Here is an 18,905-nt window from a genome sequence, read left to right as displayed (position 1 = left end):
GCAAAAAAAGCCTAACCAGTAACAACTAAGTCATACAGAAATAAACCATAATGAAGCCACCTCCTCCTTTCCCTTCAAAGTCATTATCAACTGGCCTATGCCCAAGAGTCTCATCAGACTCAATAACATAAAAACCTGGAAGAGATCCAGTGTCCACTATTGGTTCTCGATGCTTAACCTTTGAACTCAACCAGAAAGACATTCTGGATAATTAATTGCTCATAGACGTTATGCACAATTCAACACTCTCCCCACCACCCCCCATATTCTTTTAACTATATGTTAAACACCAGAACTAAATAACTTTAGACAAAATATCACATAGCCAACAAGAATGTTTCCTTCATTGTTCCTATGGTTAGAAGAGGATAAAATTGAGCCTGCTTTTGTGAAAACAGGAGGTGCAAGTTCAGAATTAGGGGTGGCTGACAATGTTGTGACACTTCCAGGACTGTCCTGCACCACCTCACCAGAATGAAGCCTGGCATGAGCTTGACTGAACATTTAGGGCATACAGGCTGACAATCTAAAGAGCCATAAGAATGCTCCCAGAGGAGGCCACAGCCTACTCTCTCCCAGCTGCCAACAGCATGTCAAGTGGGAGTGGTTGTGTTGAGCAGGTATGTGTAAAGTCCTGCAATGCAACAGGCATTTCCAGTTTCCTTAGGAACACCTCAGGCAGAGATCTCCTGCATCCCAGACTTTCCTAGGACGCTGGCATCATCAGCTCAGGACACAACAAAAACAGTGATCACAGCCTGATGTAACAACAACCTCAATGCCAAACTGCTCACCTTTGCAAAACCAAGTAAGAGATTTCTCCTAGGTGGACAGCAAAGTGTCTGGAGAAAGTTATTTTTTTTTTATTAAGAAGGCATTTAACTTAGAGAACATGTTTAAAATACATTTGCCCAAATGCTCTACTTCCTTTGGAAGGAAGCAAAGCAGCTTTATTTATAACAGCCATAATAAGGTGCAAACACTCCAAGTATCCATTAACATATCAATGGATAAGCGAACTATGCAGTGATCATACCACGGGAGACAGCTCAGCAGTAAGAATGAACTATTGGTATACACATCAGAATGGATGAATCCCAGAGGAAATAGTAAAGGAAAGTCTATACATAGATGGGCACACGCACTTTGCACACAGTGCAATTCTGCTTAGATGAAGGCCCAGACAGGCAATACTACACCACAGTGACAAACACTCAACAGGGAAAGAGGGCTGGCCTATAAAGGAGTTCATGGAAATGGTATGTATCTTGAAGGAAGTCAGAGTTGCAGATGGGTGTATACACTTACATTCAAAGTGTACACTTAAAACCTGTGTATTTTATTCATGTCTAAATTACATATAAATTTAAAAAGAGAAAAAAATTTAAAAGTACACATATACCTTGAGAAAGCATCAGTGGGGTTGAATGGTAGCTCCATCCCAAAAGATATGCAAGATCTATCAAGAAAAAGTCCAGCCATTATCAATATAATGAGAATAGGTTGTGCTACATGGATGTAACCTGGCAGCCAAGGAGAGTGGACTGGAATGTACATGTGCGAACAGTGATGACTTCACTGTACTACTCAGTGGGGGTAGTAGACGCCCTTGAGTGAGCATTGTGTATTGTGTGGACACTGTATTCAAAATGACTGAGCAAGTAGAGTAACGAATCTGCATCAGATTTTGTGTTAAGCTTGGACATTCCTCCACAGAAAACTATTCAGATGATTCAGAAGGCTGCAGCTATGGGCAACTGGTGGTTGGCAGCTTCAACAAGACAATGTTCCTGCTTATGTATCACATCTTGTGCAGAGTTTTTTGGCAAAACATCGAATCACCCAGGGGACTACAGCCCACACTTGGCACCCTGCCAACTTCTGGCTTACCCCCCAAACTAAAATCATCTTGGAAAGGGAAGAGATTTCAGACCATCTATGAGATTCAGGAAAATACAATGGAGCAGCTGCTGGGAGATTGGGAGAATGGTGTGAGGTTCCAAGGTGCCTACTTGGAAGTGTACTAAGGTATCATTGTCCTATGTATAATGCTTCTTGTATCTTCTTCAATAAATGTCTCTCTTTTTCTTATTACATGGCTGGGTACCTTCTGGAAAGACGTCATATGTCTAAGAATTTCCTTTAATGTTTACAACTAGAAGCAGAGCTGAAAGAAACTAACTGTAAATGTTTTTTAACAATCTAATGAAGTTTTACACTCTGTAGACATTCACAGACATGCCCTCTTTTACTTCTGATTAGTCCATATGTCCTATATTGTAAAATTATCAAGGGAGTGGCTGGAAAAGGGAAAAAAGTACTCTGCATGTAAGAGACTCTTTTGTGGAACAAGAGTACATTCTACAAGAAAAGAGTTCATAATCAAGAATTTTCATTTAAATACAGACTATAAACTCAAGTGATAGGTGGCTCTCATGGACAAACATCTGAGGACAAAGTTTAAGGCCACCTGAGCAGAGTTGAGAGGACAATGGTCCAGTAAGCTCTGAGACTCCATAATTCACACAGGATAGCGTTTACCTGACTTTTAGGGAGTCCATGGCCCAAAGAAGGTGCAGACAGTTGCTTTATTTTTTCTGAAAGTATACAGCAATGTGGCAAGTGAATATTATATAGCACCCAAATGGAGCACTATAACACTTTACTTTCAAAATCCAAAATTCCAAACAGACTAAAAATTTACCAACAAACCCAGAGGGATAATATAAATGACTTCAGACTTCCTTAACTCAGAAATATATCATAAATCATAATCCAAGTCATATGACTAATATTGTTTATATGCAATATTGTAAAGCTTTTAAAAATTGAGATTTATACTGAGAAACACCTAAAGCCTAAGGCCACAGTTCTGTTTCTTTTCTCTTTTTCTTTCTAAAGATTTTATTTATTTTAGAGAAAGGGTAAGGTAGGGAGAAAGAGAGTAAGAGAAACATCGATGTGAGAGAGAGAAATATCAAGATTGGTTGCCTCTTGTAGGTGCCCTAATCTGGGACCAAACTTGCAATTTAAGCATGTGCCCTAACTGGTAATCAAACCAGTGACCTCTCATTTGCAAAACAATGCCCAACCATGTGAGCCACCAGTCAAGGCCACAGTTCTGTTTCTAAAGAGAATGAGACAAGTAAGAGCAACTAAAAACAATGAAGTTCTGCTGCAACCATGACGTGGAGAAAAAACAAGATAACAATGCTGTCATTCTGTTTCTCTCCATACTACATGCTCACAGGATTTTTCTTTTTAAGTTATTAGGTAAAGTAACCAGGCAATCGAGCTAAAAGGGGGCAGACAATATAAATTGAAACAAGGCAACCTACAGATTACTCCAGCATACACCCACAATATCCTCTTATGAAGAGACCCCACCGAGCTGTCCCCACCTTTCCAGAAGGACATGTGGGTGGTGAGACTGAGGCTCATCACCTTAGCAACAGCTCCTAACATATGTACAGTGACACCAACTGATTTCTTAAAGCTGTAAATAGTGGATAATGGCATAAAAAATACTAATTAAAGCAAAGACCACCCCCCTATACCCCACCTACACCTTAAATCCCACTGATAAACAGCTGAGAGCAAATCCAGGTATGCAATGGATTAAATCCATTGGATTTAATGCTTTAAATCCTCTGGATATACCACCCTGCATAATTATGCACTTACAGAGAGCAAGATAAGGCCCTTGGATTAATTATCTTATGTAAACTCTTTTATGGACATGAAGTGGCCACAAGACAGCAGAGTGTGTGGTATATGACAATGAGCCTAAAGCACCTGCAGTCCTCCACTGGGATCTCTGGGCCACCACTGAAGTACTCAGAGATGGCTGGGTCCACCCTCTTTTCTCAACATGGTCACCTGATCCCCTCTCAGGGCCACCTATTTCAAGGTTCCTGTGACTTAGCACCTGGTTTCAAAGCCCTGGGCACTACCGACAGATCAGCTCCATAAAACAGGAAGTCACAACAAAAGAGAAAATGGTGTGAAGGGCCTGTGGCCTGGGGAAAGCAGCCCCTTAGTGAGGATCCTGGCCAGATCACATACTCCTGGTAAAGCAGAACACAGTCCGAGAAGGTATTGGTGTGAGAACGTATTTCCATCTTGGTTGAACACAGTCCATTTCACCTCGGAGGAAGAAAATGTGCGATTCCCTGGAGATTTTGATATCTGTAACAAAATCATTTGGTCTACGATAAACCAGTAGTAGAGTAGTATAGTATTCGTGTAGCATAAATAGGTGTATTCTGGACCAAACTTGCAAAGCGATGGTCCAACATGAACTAAACAGAAAGGAGTGAGGGAATGACTGAAGAGAAACTGACATTTTTATAGTAACTTGCAGCTACCGTCCCATTAAGGATCATAAATACCCATCCCCTATTTTTAATCTTCTTCCAGCAAGTGATGTGAAGAAAAACATGCCTTTCCCTTCTTCCCTATCTACAATATTTTTGACAGCATTATACAAAAAACTGGACAAAATAAATCCCCAAGCTTGAGCTGACATTTTTAAGAGAAAAAAATAAACTTGATTATTTCATATTGTAAAAATCTATTTATGGGCCCCTACAGGTATACTTCTCAGTACAGTCATCATTAAAATTAAACACTAAAAAGCCCAAGGAAATACACAACTGCATATTAAAACTAAGATGTTAAAAATGTTCTGAGAGGCTGTGGCTGGGTACCTGTGTTGATTAAAGCATCATCCTGATCTCAAGGTCATAGGTTCGATCCCTGGTCAGCGAACATATAAGCGTCAACCAACGAATGCATAAATAGTGGAACAACAAGTTGACATTTGTCTCTCTTTTAAAAATCAATAAAAATTAATTTTAAAAAATGCTGAGAAATTGTTTCTACAGAATAAAGTAGCTTCCGCACCCCCTCCCCCATTGTCAGAGGTTTTGCTTTCTGCAGTTTCAGTTACCCATGGTCAACCACAGTCCAAAACTATTATAAAGAAAATTTCAGAAACAAACAATTCATAAGTTTTAAATTGTGCACTGTTTTTTAAATTTTATATATATTTTTAAATTTATTTAATTATTTTTCAAGTACAGTTTTCTGTCTATTACTCCCATCCCATCCCACCCCCCGTGCTCCCCCCTTCCTCCTCAGTTGTTGTTCATGTATCTTTTATATATGTTCCTCTAAATCCCTCCCCTATTTCCCTTGAAATTCCCTCCCCTCTCCCCTCTGGTCACTGTCAGCCTGTTCTCTATTTCAGTGTCTTTGGTTATATTTTGCTTGCTTGTTTGTTTTGTTGTTTAGCTTCTTGTTAAAGGTGAGATAATATGGTATTTGTCCTTCAACACCTGGCTTATTTCACTCAGCATAATGCTTTCCAGTTCCATCCATGCTATTGCAAAAGGTAGGAGCTCCTTCTTTCTTAAAAATATGGAACACTTCATGAATATGCGTGTCATCCATGAGCAGGGGCCATGCTAATCTTCTCTGTATCGTTCCAATTTTAGTATATGTGCTGCCGAAGCGAGCACTAAATTGTGCACTGTTATTAGTAGCATGATGAAATCTCACACTGTGCTGCCAGGGACATGAACCACCCCACTAGCCACTCAGCAACCAGGTTGGTGATCAGATCAGCTTCCAAGGTACTGCAGTACTTGTGTTCAAGTAACCCTTACACTACTTAATAATGGTCCCAAAGACCAAGAGTAGTGATGCTGGCAATTTGGATATGCCAAAGAGAAACCATAGTGTATTTCCTTTAATTAAACACATGAATAAATTACAAAATATATTTTGAGAGCCCACATCCACGTAACTTTTACTACAATATATTGTTACAACCATTTTATTTTATCATTAGTTACTGTTGTTAACCCCTCACTGTGCCTAATTTATAAATTAAACTTTATCATAGGTATGTATATATAGGAAAAAACAGTATATATAGGGTTCAGTACTATCTACAGTTTCAGTCTTCCACTGAAGGACTTGGAACATATCCTCTGTGGACCGGGGTGTCTACTGTAACCAAACCTATCTACTCAAGAGTGTCTTTCTGCAGTGATTTCCTCCCAAATGACAAAGGAGTGGAAGAAGGGAAAGAGGTGAAAGAAGAGAAATCCTACATCATGTGTCCTGAAAAAGGTATCATTTAAATACTTTATAATTCTGAACTAAGGATACAAAACCAATAAAAATTATATACTTATCTTTGTTGGCAAATCTAAATGTAGTTTGTTTAAGCAGTACCTAATTTTCTAAACAGATACAAATCAACATTTATAAATGCCAACACTTAAAATTTTTCATCTGTGTAATTCTTCCCAAATAAAATAAACTTAGATTTGTCATTTTACATTAACATTCTTAAAGTCAGAGTACAGCCCTGACCAGGGTGGATCAGTTGGTTATGCATCCTCCCACAAAATGGTTCAACCCCCAGTGGGGACACATGCTTGGGTTGCTGGCTCAGCACCCGGTCAGAGTGTGTACCAGAGATGACTGATCAATGTTTCTTTTTCACATTGATGTTTCTCTCCCTCTCTTCTTCCTTTCCGCTCTCCCTAAAAATAAATACATTTTTAAGTCTTTAAAAAATATATATACTTCCACCAAGATGGAGGCATAGGTGGAAGCACTGTGCCTTCTCCCACAACCAAGTTTGAATACAACAAAGGTTTGGAGAACAAGGACACACCCAAGGACCAGAAAACTGAATTATACGGAAGTCCGACAACTACGAACTGTTCAACGGGGACGGTAAGAGAGGTGGAGCCAGCAGCGGAGCTAGGTCGGGCAGGGCAGGTCCCCCGACCTAGGCACGCAGGCAGCCCGGAACCAGTCGGGTTGTGGGGCAGACTGACCAAGGTCGCACATTGGAGCACAGTGAGACGGACCACGCAGGCCCCAGGGGGCGAACCCAGTGGTGGAGGGCTGACAGCAGTGGCACACTCGCGAGCAGTGGAGCGAGGCGCGTGGGCCTGGTGACGGTGGTGGCTGCGGTGCCGTGGGCGGGGGGGGTCGCGGCAGCAGGCGGCAGAGGGAAGCCATTGTCCCTCTTTGACCCCGCCCCCACATACAACCTCACAACCCAGCGACTTAGTTGCCCTGCTCTAGTGAACACTTTAGGGCTCCAATCCTGCTACTGAACAGGCACGAACAGCCCAAAAGATGGCACAAGAAAAACTCAAAGTCCCAGAGCCAATAACTCTAAGCCACTGAGAAATTGCCAGCCTCTCAGAAGCACAATTCAAGACACTATTTATCAGGGTACTCACAGAACTGGTTGATTATAGTCACAAATTAGAGGAACATATGAAGGCTAAACTAATTGAAATGAAGGGAGATGTCCAGGAAACCAATAGTGATGGAAAGGAAACTGGGACTCAAATCAATGGAATGGACCAGAAGGAAGAACAAAACATCCCACCAGAAAGGAATGAAGAAATGAGAATTCAAAAAAATGAGGAGAGGCTTAGGAACCTCCAGGACATCTTTAAACGTTCCAACATCCGGATTATAGGGGTACCAGAAGGGGGAAAGAAACAGCCACGAGTGGAAAACTTATTTGAACAAATAATAAAGGAGAACTTCCCCAGTCTGGCAAAGGAAATAGACTTCCAGGAAATCCAGGAAGCTCAGAGAGTCCCAAAGAAGTTGGACCCAAGAAGGAACACACCAAGGCACATCATAATTACATTAGCCAAGACTAAAATGAAGGAGAGAATCCTAGAAGCAGCAAGGGATAAGGGGACAGTCACCTACAAAGGAGTACCCATCAGACTGTCAGCGGATTTCTCAAAAGAGACCTTACAGGCAAGAAGGGGCTGGAAAGAAGTATTCCAAGTCATGAAATCCAAAGACCTACAGCCAAGATTGCTTTATCCAGCAAAACTTTCATTTAGAATGGAAGGACAGATAAAGTGCTTCTCAGATAAGGTCAAGTTCAAGGAGTTCATCATCACCAAGCCCTTATTATATGAAATGCTAAAGGGACTTATATAAGAAAAAGAAGATGAAAAATATGAACAGTGAAAGGACAGCAAACACACAGTTATTAACAACCACACCTAAAACAAAAGCAAACCAAGAGGACAGCTAGATCAGGAGTGGAACCATAGAAATGAAGAACACATGGAGGGTTAGAAACAGGGGGGTGGGAGAAGGAGAAGGGGGGAGAAGGCACAGAAAATAGCACAGATGGTAGGTAGAAAATAGATAGGGGGAGGGCGAGAATAGTGGAGGAAATATAGAATCTAAAGAACTTGAGACAGGTGGTTATAAACTAAGGGGGGGAGAATGGTGGGGGAGGGAGTGTGCGGGTGGAGGGGAATGAAGGGGGGAATAGAACAACTGCAATGGTATAATCAATAAAACATATTTTAAAAATATATATAGCCTGACTGGTGTGGCTCAGTGGATTTGAGCACTGACCTGAGAACAGAAAGGCTGCTGGTTCAATTCCAAGTCAGGGCACATGCCTGAGTCACAGGCCAGGTCCCCAGTTGGGGGCGTGCAAGAGGCAACCAATGGATGCATTTCTCACACACTGAAGTTTCTCTTCCTCTCTTTTTCCCATCCTCCCCCACTCTCTAAAAAATAAATAAACCAAAAATAAAAATAAAAAATCAGAGGACACAGGTATTCCTATGCATGTGGGCAGGGGCGGGGTACACTGACAGTGCAGAGAGAGGGGTACATACTAGCGTCTCATCTTGGATTAACCATCTTGCTAGAGAATGAATCTGGTTCATAATTTCACCCCAATGAGAAAACACAAAGTAGCAAAGAATCTGACCATGATCAACTGCTGCCTGATCAGAGGAAAAAGTATGAGGTTTATTCCCAAAGATTTACTGTTCATGTTTTTCAAGGAAGTACCTCAAACTCTGAGAAAGGAATCAAAGTACAGTGAAATGCCAAGCCACACTTCCCTCCATCCCTCCTCATCCATTTCCTCTATCCAATGTACTGTTTTGCTAAGGAGGACATTCTTCCTTGCTCCAAAAGACAAGGGTATACTAATAGAGTAGAAGGAATCAGAAGAAGGCACCTTGGAAACTATGGATTACTGGGCTGTTTCAGGTCTGGGGAATCTGCCAGTCAGGTGTGGCTATAAACATGAACACAGGTATCAAACTACTCCACCACTCACTGGCTGAAATTATTGAGCAAGCAATTCAATCTGTGCTTTGGTCCTCTAGTCTATAAATTGGGAATAACTACTGTTCTACTGGGCCATCAGGAGCACAGGCAAGTGCTTGGTACACATTGGCAACTGTAATTAATGACAGTATCCCACTCCCTTCAGCCAGGGACTGTGGTTTAACAATCCATTTTCAAATTACATTTGCATTACTTTCATATGTCATTTTATTTAAAGCCTCTAACCAGCCTCAGCTGAACAGATGGGATTATTTCCACATTACATATGAAGGCAAGAGTTGAGCTGATCCAAAGACACAGCCTCCCTGGGAGAGCCAGGCAAAGCCTCCAACTGGGTACCATCTCCTGGGCAACAGCATGGTCAGTAAGCTCCAAGTTAAACTAACTGACAGAGTTTACCCTCTTGGGGATAAAATTATCCAATCTTCCAAAATCACCTTCAAATAAAGGAGTTTTGTTGCTTCCCTTGTCTAAATGCTGCCTCAGGGGAAAGGGGAAAAAAAGCTGCCTCAGAGTCTTGGGAATAATCACTCATTTCTTTAAAGTCTCCAAGAACGTGTCTGAGGGAATGCTTCTTAGAGAACACTGAAGGGCTAAGGAGGGTCAGGGATGTAAGAATAAACAGAAACATGGGTGAGGGCTCTGACCCAGGGAGAGTTTGAGGCCTTCACACTGACAGGGAGTGAGTTCACAAGTATCAGGGTTAATATAAAGGCAGGGAAAGATGATTTTTGGTAACAGCACTGCTCTTGATAAAGGAAAAAAAATGAAAAGGACAACAAATATAGAGGTATGAAACTGAACAACTTTGAAAGTCTTTATCTTCACTGAGTAAACATCAAACTGCATTCTCCAAGGTTTCATTATGAAGCTTCTTATGTAAAGTATCAGTAAAGGAATAGTTTGAAAGAAGTGTAAGTCACAGGAAAAATATATAATCAAACAATATAATTACAGTAAGAGTGCACAATGAGCATGAAGAAAAGCAGACTTAGGAGGTGTTCAGGTGTCTAAAAAGCTGCTAGGATCATTCTCTACAACCCCATGCAAAAACGGCTTCAAATCTCACACAGGTTTCAAACTCTGGGGCACCCACCAGGGAAGTAAGGAAAAGGCTGGCTTGCCACATATCATTCTAACTTTGAAGATGACCATGAAGAGAAAGCATATTAACCTACAAATGTGTACTTAAAAATCTAAAGACAACAAAAAAGGAGAGAAGAGATGTCAATACAAATAGGAAGCCCAATACAATATGACAGAACTAAATGTTTATGAAGTACAAAAGTAAAAGAACTAAGAAATCCATTGAAAGACAAAGTTTGTCAAACTGGAATAGAGAAAGTAATCTACCTATCTCAGAACAAGGGAGGGATATCTAATACATAAAAATCTAGAAAGGTATAGATAAAAGGAAATAAAAGATATGCCACATAAATACTAAACCAAAGAGCTGATGTTGCTGCATGAATATTGGATACAGGCTTGAGGCCAAAACACAATACCAGATAAAGTCAGTCACTGTAACATAATAAAAGGTTCCTTTCATTAGAGAGATTAAGTTCCAAATATTTATGCACATTAATTGATTGGTTTGGGAATTCAGAATGAGGGTTCTCAAGGAGTCTCAGTGGTATGCAGATTATTTTGAGCTAAAGGCAATTTTAGCTTCAGGCTCAAGAGAAAATTCTGCCCCTCTTTTACTTAGAAAAACTTGAATTAGGGGCCTTGCCCATAATTAAAGGATTATCAATATGGCAGGGCAAACCTCTATTTACTAAACATCTGTTCTTAATATCATCCTGCAATGAGCTTTTGAAACTTAGCCCTATTCAAAATGTCTTATATGCCTCAATCTATCTATTCTATCTCTGACCTCTCATGCATGTGGGGTTCCCATACAAATGTATGTATTAAATTTGGTTACTTAATCTCGCTAATCTGCCCCACATCTATTTTATTATTAGACCAGCCTAAAGAACCTTGAAGTTAGAGAAAACGTACTTTCTCTCTCACAACAGCTCAAAGTAAAGAGCAAAAATTGACAGAACGGCCCTGGCTGGATAGCTCAGTTGGTTGGAGTATATCATCCCATACACCAAAAAGTTGCAGGTTCTATCCACAGCTGGGGAGCGTATGGGAAGCAACTAATTGATAGTTCACTTTCATATCGATACTTCTCTTCCTTTCTGTCTCCCTTTCCCTCTCTCTAAAATAATTTTTAAAACATATCCTCAGATAAGGATTTAAAAAAAGAATTTGACAGAACAGGGAAAAAGAGACACAATCACTGGAGTAAACTTTAGAATACCTTTTGGTAAATCTTAGGCCAAGGAGATGACCCCCACCAAAAATTGGAATATAAAAGATTTGAGCATAACAGCAAGATTGATGCAATCAACATATGCAAAACATTCCAGCCAATAATGACAAAATGCCTGCTCTTTTCAAGAACACAGGGAACAGTCAAAAGGACACAGGTCAAAGAACCTGACCATACACAGGCTTACAGATAAAGTCTAAAAAATCTTCAAGACCCTTGTTATACCACAATGCAATTTAGATGGGAGAGGGGACGACTATGAACACCTTAAATCTAAGAATTAAGAAATGTACTTCTAAATATAAGGGTCTGAGAAGAAATCGGAATAGGAATTAAAAATCTTCAAAATTGGGAATGACAAACTGCTACATAGTAAATTGAGAAATCCAGGCAAAAAGGTTCTTAGAGGAAAATCTATCTCCAAAAGGCATCTCAATAAAGATGGTTTAAAAATCAGAATATACCCAAAAGCATAGAAGGAAAACATCATGAAAAATGCAAACAACAAAAATCCAAATATACAATAGAGGCTAATCAAAGTCAAAGATGAATTTCTATTTTTTAATTATTTTGTTTTTTATCCTTACCCAAAGACACTCTTTCATAGCTTTTAGAGAAGGAGAGGAGAGGGAGAGAGGGACAGACAGACAGACATTACTTGGCTGCCTTAGACATGTGTCCTAACCAGGGAACAAACCCACAATCTAAGCATGTGCCCTGGCCAGGGATCAAATCTGCGATCTTTTGGTCCATGGGACAAAATTCTAACCAACTGACCAACAAGGGACAGGGCTGAAAAAAATTCTAAGCTTATTTATTTATTTATTTTCAGAGAGGGGGAAAGGGAGGGAGGAAGAGAGGGAGAGAAACATCAATGTGTGGTCGCCTCCCACATGACCCCCCTGGGGACCTGGCCCACAACACAGGCATGTGCCCCGACAAGGAAGCAAACCAGCAACCTTTTGATCCACAGCCCACATTCAGTCCACTGAGCCACACCAGCCAGGGCTGAATTTTTATTTTAAATAACCCATAAAATAGATAAGCTAAATGATGTTAACAGAAAAGCAATAAGGAAAATGAGAAAGGGAGGGCTTTCAGGTCAGCAAATGCCTAGTACTGGATGAAAGTGACCTAAGGGAAGTAACTGTGTGCAGTGCATGGACCAGACACTGGCTGGGATAAAACACTGGACCACATAAAGTCTGTCCACGGTGGGGCATCAGGTGAGACAGAAGCTTACTGAAATGGAAAGGTGGCAATCACTGAATCTTTTTAAAGAGGTAAGATTTTATAAAATAAATAAATATATATTATATATATGTATACCAGTTAAGTCTTCAACCAGAGACACTGATATATATTAAACAGGCAATATACTAAGAAATTTACTGCAAGGAACTGGCTTACAGCAGCAATTTTCAACCTTTTTCATTTCATGGCACACATTAACTAATGACTAAAATTCTGCGGCACACCAATAAATACATTTTTTTGCAGATCTAACAAAAAAAGTTAAGTACAGTTTAGATTTATTCACAAAAGATGGCTATTGTGTGGCTGTTGTCATTTTTTTAATTTTACAATCTAAGGGAAAAGAGGTCACTGCACCTGACTAAATAGTCAGGTATTGCATGTTTTAAAAATTCTTGAGGCATACCAGTTGAAAATTGTTGGCTTACAGTATTGTGAGAGGTGGCAAGGCAAGTCCAAAACTGACAGAGTAGGCTCTGGGGTAAAGCTCTGCTTATCTTAAGGTCTTTAAACAGATATGTATCAGGCCAGCCACATTACCTGGGATGCTCTACCTTACTCTAATCAATAATCATTGTACACACATCTACAAATTCACAGCAACAACTAGACTACCACTGCAGCCTAACCAGGTCAATCCATCAAACTGACCATGTCACATGTATATATACATATACATATGTATGCAAGCATTCATTGCAAGCAAACACATGCACATACACACGAAGACCTATCTCTTCTCCAGGCAGTGAAAATAAGATGGTTGAGTTTTATTTCTCCTTATCATTGTTTCCTAATTTTCCAAAGGCAGAGTACTGCTTTAGCAATAAAGGTTATTTTTAAAAAGAACAGAAGAACCCACCTTATAGCTGATATCAGAAAAAGAGTATTCAGTATTTCTTTTACTTTTAAGTACAATGGCAGTCAGTGGTAGGTACTTTTTAAAATATTTTATTTATTTATCTTTAGAGGGAAAGGGAAGGAGAGAGGGAGAGAAATATCAATGTACGGTTGCTACTCATGCATCGTCCCCTGCTGGGAACTGGCCTACAACCCAGGCGTGTGCCTTGACTGGGAATTGAACTGCGGTTGTTTGGTTCACAGGCCCACACTCAATTCACTGAGCTACACCAGGCAGTGCTGTAGGTATTCCTAAAAATGTCCTTTATCAGGATGAGGAAATTCCCTTTTTCCCTCAGTTTGCAAAGAGTATTTTTATCATGCATGGGTGTGGAATTTTGTCAAACAACCTTTTATTTTTTTGCACCTTTTGAGATGATCTCACGGCTTTTTTTATGTCAATATGGTATATTACACTGATTTTTGAGTGATAAACCAAATTTGTTTTGAGACAAATCCTCCTTGCTCATTATATATTACTTTTTTATATTGCTAAATTCAATTTGCTAAAAAGTTAGGATTTTACAGCTATATTCATGTGAGTGTTAAGATACAGTTTTGCTTTTTCATCACAACCTTCTCTGAATTATGATATCAAGGCACTCCTGCTTCATGGAACAAGGTGAGGTGTAACCCCTCCTGTGCTGTGAAGGATCCTGCGTATAACTAGCATTACCTACACTTTATGGATGATATAAATCACCAGTGAGGCCATCTGGGACTGAAAGTTTCTTATGTCAAGAATCTTAATTAAACATTCAATTTAACAGATACAAGTTTATTCAGGTGATCTATTTCTTCTATGTTGAGCTTTTGGGTAATTTGTGTATTTAAGGAATTTGTCTATTTCTTCCGGATTGCCAAACTTACCGACATAAAGTTGTTATCCTTATTCTTTAAAAGCTATAGAATCAGAAGATTTTTCAATTTTATCTTTTCAAAGAAACAATTTCAGGTTACACTAATTTTCCTATTATACTTTTTAAAATTTTCATTTTGATGAAAAAAAGCATAGGTAAAAACTCGACTTGAATTCACATTCTTGGAAACTAAGAATAAAGATAAAAACTGTCAATCTATTAAAGAGAATCTATTAAAAGTCAATAGGAAACAACTGTGAAAGACTAAAAAAATTTCCCCTAGGACTATATATAAACAAGACAAGAATTCCCACTGTTGACTTTTATTCAGTATTGTACTGCAGGTCCTACATAGTACAATAAGACATGGAAAATACACAGAATGGGAAGGGCAAAGTAAAACTTTCTTTATTCACATTCAACATAAACATCTATGTAGACAATTAAATGGAATCTTTTTAAAAAACTACTATTATAAGTGAGTTTTAAAAAGTTGCAAGACAGCTCAGTTTTTGATAATCAACTGTAGCTCTAGGCATTATGAACAAACAACAGAAAGCTGAAATTAAAAAAACAACAACCACAAAACGATAATAACATCCCCCAAATGAATTACTTAAGAATAAAACATGTGCAAGACCTCTATTAAAAAACATAAAATTCCACTTTCTTAAAATGCCAATTTTCTCCAAACTGTTCTCAATTCAACACAATGTTCAATCAAAATTCCACCTGACTCTCTTTTGTAGTAACTAAACAGGTGATTCTGAAATGTATATGGAAATGAAAAAGGACCTCTTACACCCTAAGCATTGCTGAAAAACAACGAAAAGCTATCTAATTTCAAGATGTAGTACAAAGCTACAATAATCAAAACATTATGACACTGGTATAAACACTGATAGACCGACACATCTACACTCAAGTCATTTTCTTTTTTCCCTTTCTTTTTTTTAATGTATTTTATTGATTATGCCATTACAGTCGTCCCATCCCCCCTACACGCCCCTCCCCCCTGCACACCCCTCCCCCACCATTCCCCCTTTTCCTTCATGTCTATGTGTCACAAGTTCTTTAGATTCTGTTTTCCCATAGTATTCCTGCCCTCCCCCCTGTCTATGATCTACCTACCATGTATGCTGCTTATTCTCTGTACCTTCCACACCCTTCTCCCCCTCCCACTCCCGTGTTGCTAACCCTCCATGGGATCTCCATTTCTATGGTTCCACTCCTGATCTAGCTGTCCTCTTGGTTTGCTTTTGTTTTAGGTGTGGTTGTTAATGACTGTGAGTTTGCTGTCCTTTTCACTGCTCACATTTTTTATCTTCTTTTTCTTAGATAAGTCCCTTTAACATTTCATATAATAAGGGCTTGGTGATGATGAACTCCTTGAATTTAATCTGATCTGACAAGCACTTTATCTGCCCTTCCATTCTAAATGAAAGCTTGCTGGATAGAGCAATCTTGGATGTAGGTCTTTGGATTTCATGACTTGGAATACTTCTTTCCAGCCCCTTCTTGCCTGTAAGGTCTCTTTTGAGAAATCAGCTGACAGTCTGATGGGAACTCCTTTGTAGGTGACTGTCCCCTTATCTCTTGCTGCTTCTAGGATTCTCTCCTTCATTTTAATCTTGGCTAATGTAATTATGATGTGCTTTGGTGTGTTCCTTCTTAGGTCCAACTTCTTTGGGACTCTGAGCTTCCTGGATTTCCTGCCTTTGCCAGATTGGGAAAGTTCTCCTTTATTATTTGTTCAAATAAGTTTTCCACTTGTTCCTCTTCTTCTTCCCCTTCTGGTACCCCTATAATTCAGATGTTGGAATGTTTAAAAATGTCCTGGAGGTTCCTAAGCCTCTCCTCATTTTTTTGAATTCTTGTTTCTTCATACTTTTCTGTTGGGTTATTTTTTTTCTTCCTCAAGTCATTTTCTATAAAGATGCCAGAATAAGAGTATTCTTATGCAAAACAATAACAACAACACCAAAATTTAACCTTACCCTATAAAAAATTATTTTAAAACAGAATATAGAACTGAATAGAAGAGCCAAAACCACATAACCTCAAATAAATAAATAGATAGATATAGGTAAATAAACAAATAAATAAATAAATAAAATCTTTGTGGAATTGGAATAGACAAAGATTTCTTAAGACATGAAAAGCATGAAGTAGCTAAGAAAAATTGTTAGGTTGTACTTCACTAAAATAGAGACCTTTGCTCTTCAAAAGAAACTGTTAAGAGAAGGAAAAGACAAGCTACAGACTAGGAGAAAATATTCGCACAACATAAATCTGGCACCTTATCTTAAAATATACAAAGAACTCACTAAGGTATAGAATATATTTCAAAAACTCTTGATAAGACAATCCAACTTTTTAAAATGTACAAAAATGACATATGAAAGAATGGTATTTCATGAAACATGATACATGAGTGACAAAAAATGTTTTTAAGTATGTAAAAAGATAATCAACTTTTGTCATTAGGAAAATGGGAATTAAACCCACAATGAGATGCCACTAGATATTCACTAGAATGACCAAAATTAAAAGACTGACCATAGCAAGAGGTGGTGAGAATAAAGAGCAACTGGACTCTTGTTCATCGTTGGTGTGACATGAAATTACTATAGACAGTTATTTTGGAAAACAGTTTCTCAGATTCTTAAAAAGTTAAAACAATCTCCTACTATATGACCCAGAAATCCCAATCATTAAATATTTATGGAAAAAAAAAAGGTAAAACATATAGCACACTATTTGGTACACAACTAGTCATAACAGCTTTACTCATAATAGTTAAAAATTGAAAACTGCAAATTTCTATCAACTGTTGACTATATAGATACATGTATCCAATGGAATACCATGCTGAGTGAAAGAACCAGTCACAAGACTTTATACTACATGATTCCATTTATATTAAATACTAGAAAAAGAAAACCTACTGTGACCAAGCATATCAATGGTTTCCTGGGTCCAGAGGGTAGGACAACAGTGTTGATGACAAACGTATACTTTTTGGGCTAATAAAAATGTTCTAGGTCACGACCATGGTGGTGAATACACAGTATTTGGGGAATATGTCGAGTTGTAATTGTGGTATAAGACCATAACTGTACTGATCTGTTAAAACATCATATTTTACACTTAAAATTGTTGAATTTCATTTTATTTAAATTATATCTCAATAAATTTCTCAAAGAGAGAAGGTAGAAGAGGATATTGTCTTTAGGATGAGTTGTACTGCAGCGGGGACCCAAGAACTGAGGTAGCAACTGGTGATAAAAATGCGGCTGGAACTGATATTTAAAAGAAGCTGGGGAGATTTCCAGCCAAGACAGAGGCAAAGGTAGATACACTTCCTTGCATAACCAAAACAAAGACAACAAATTTAAAACGAAGAAACAACCAGATCAGCCAGAAAATCAAACTGTATGGAAGTCTGACAACCAAGGAGTTAAAGAAACATTCATCCAAACTGGTAGGAGGGCCAGAGACAGCAGTCAGGACAGAGCAAGACAGCAGCTGGCAGACTGTGGCAGGCAAGGCAATGGCTGGTGGACCTGGCAATCCCACATTTGGGTGCAGATAAACCTGGAGAAACAACCGGTGGGTAAGATAGACAGCACAACCCAAGATTCTAGTGTGGGGAAAAGAAAGACTTAAAAACCTCTGGCTGTAAAAACCTGTGGGGGTTGCAGCAGCAGGAGAAACTCCCAGTCTCACGGGAGAGTTCATTGGAGAGACCCACAGGGTCTTAGAATACACACAAAACCCACCTGCCCAGGAATCAGCACCAGAAGGGCTCTATTTGCCTTGGGGGAGGGGGGGGTGAGCAAAAGGCACTGCCCCCTCTCTCACCCATCCCCCACATGTAGCACAACAACACAGCTACATGGGTTGCCCTGCCCTGGTGAATAACCAAGAGTTCGCCCTCTTACAACATAACTGGTGCACCGAGACAAAGAAATACAGCCCAAATGAAAGAACAGATCAAAGCTCCAGAAAAACAACTAGGTGATGAAGAGATAGCCAACTTCTCAGATGCAGAGTTCGAAACACTGGTAATCAGGACACTCACAGAAATGGCTCAGTCTGGTCACAAAATAGAGGGAAAAAATGAAGGCTATGCAAAGTGAAATAAAGAAAAGTATACAGGGAACCAACAGTGAAGGGAAGGAAACCAGGACTCAAATCAACAGTTTGAAGCAGAAGAAAGAAACATTCAACCAGAACAGATGAAGAAAAAAGAATTTTTTAAAAAATGAATAGAAGCTTAGGAGCCTCCAGGACAATGTCAAATGTTCCAACATCCAAATCATAGGGGTGCCAGAAGGAGAAAAGGAAGAACAAGAAATTGAAAACATAATGAAGGAGAACTTCTCCAATCTGGCAAAGAAAATAAG

At 39.2% G+C, this 18,905-nt stretch overlaps 1 protein-coding gene and 1 non-coding gene across 5 annotated transcripts in view; both read right to left on the bottom strand.

Moving 5' to 3' along the window:
* ANKRD11 (ankyrin repeat domain 11) overlaps window positions 1-18,905 on the bottom strand; it is a 245,473-nt gene that overhangs the window by 65,832 nt on the left and 160,736 nt on the right. The window lies entirely within an intron of this gene.
* LOC118983055 (U6 spliceosomal RNA) lies at window positions 5,416-5,522 on the bottom strand. Its single transcript, XR_005065635.1, has one exon. It is a non-coding gene; the product is annotated as a U6 spliceosomal RNA (small nuclear RNA).

Source organism: Sturnira hondurensis, unplaced genomic scaffold (genome assembly GCF_014824575.4).
Source record: "Sturnira hondurensis isolate 20B ecotype Veracruz unplaced genomic scaffold, ASM1482457v3 Scaffold0002597, whole genome shotgun sequence".
Classification (NCBI taxonomy): Eukaryota; Metazoa; Chordata; class Mammalia; order Chiroptera; family Phyllostomidae; genus Sturnira; species Sturnira hondurensis.
This window is presented reverse-complemented; position numbering and strand designations above follow the sequence as displayed.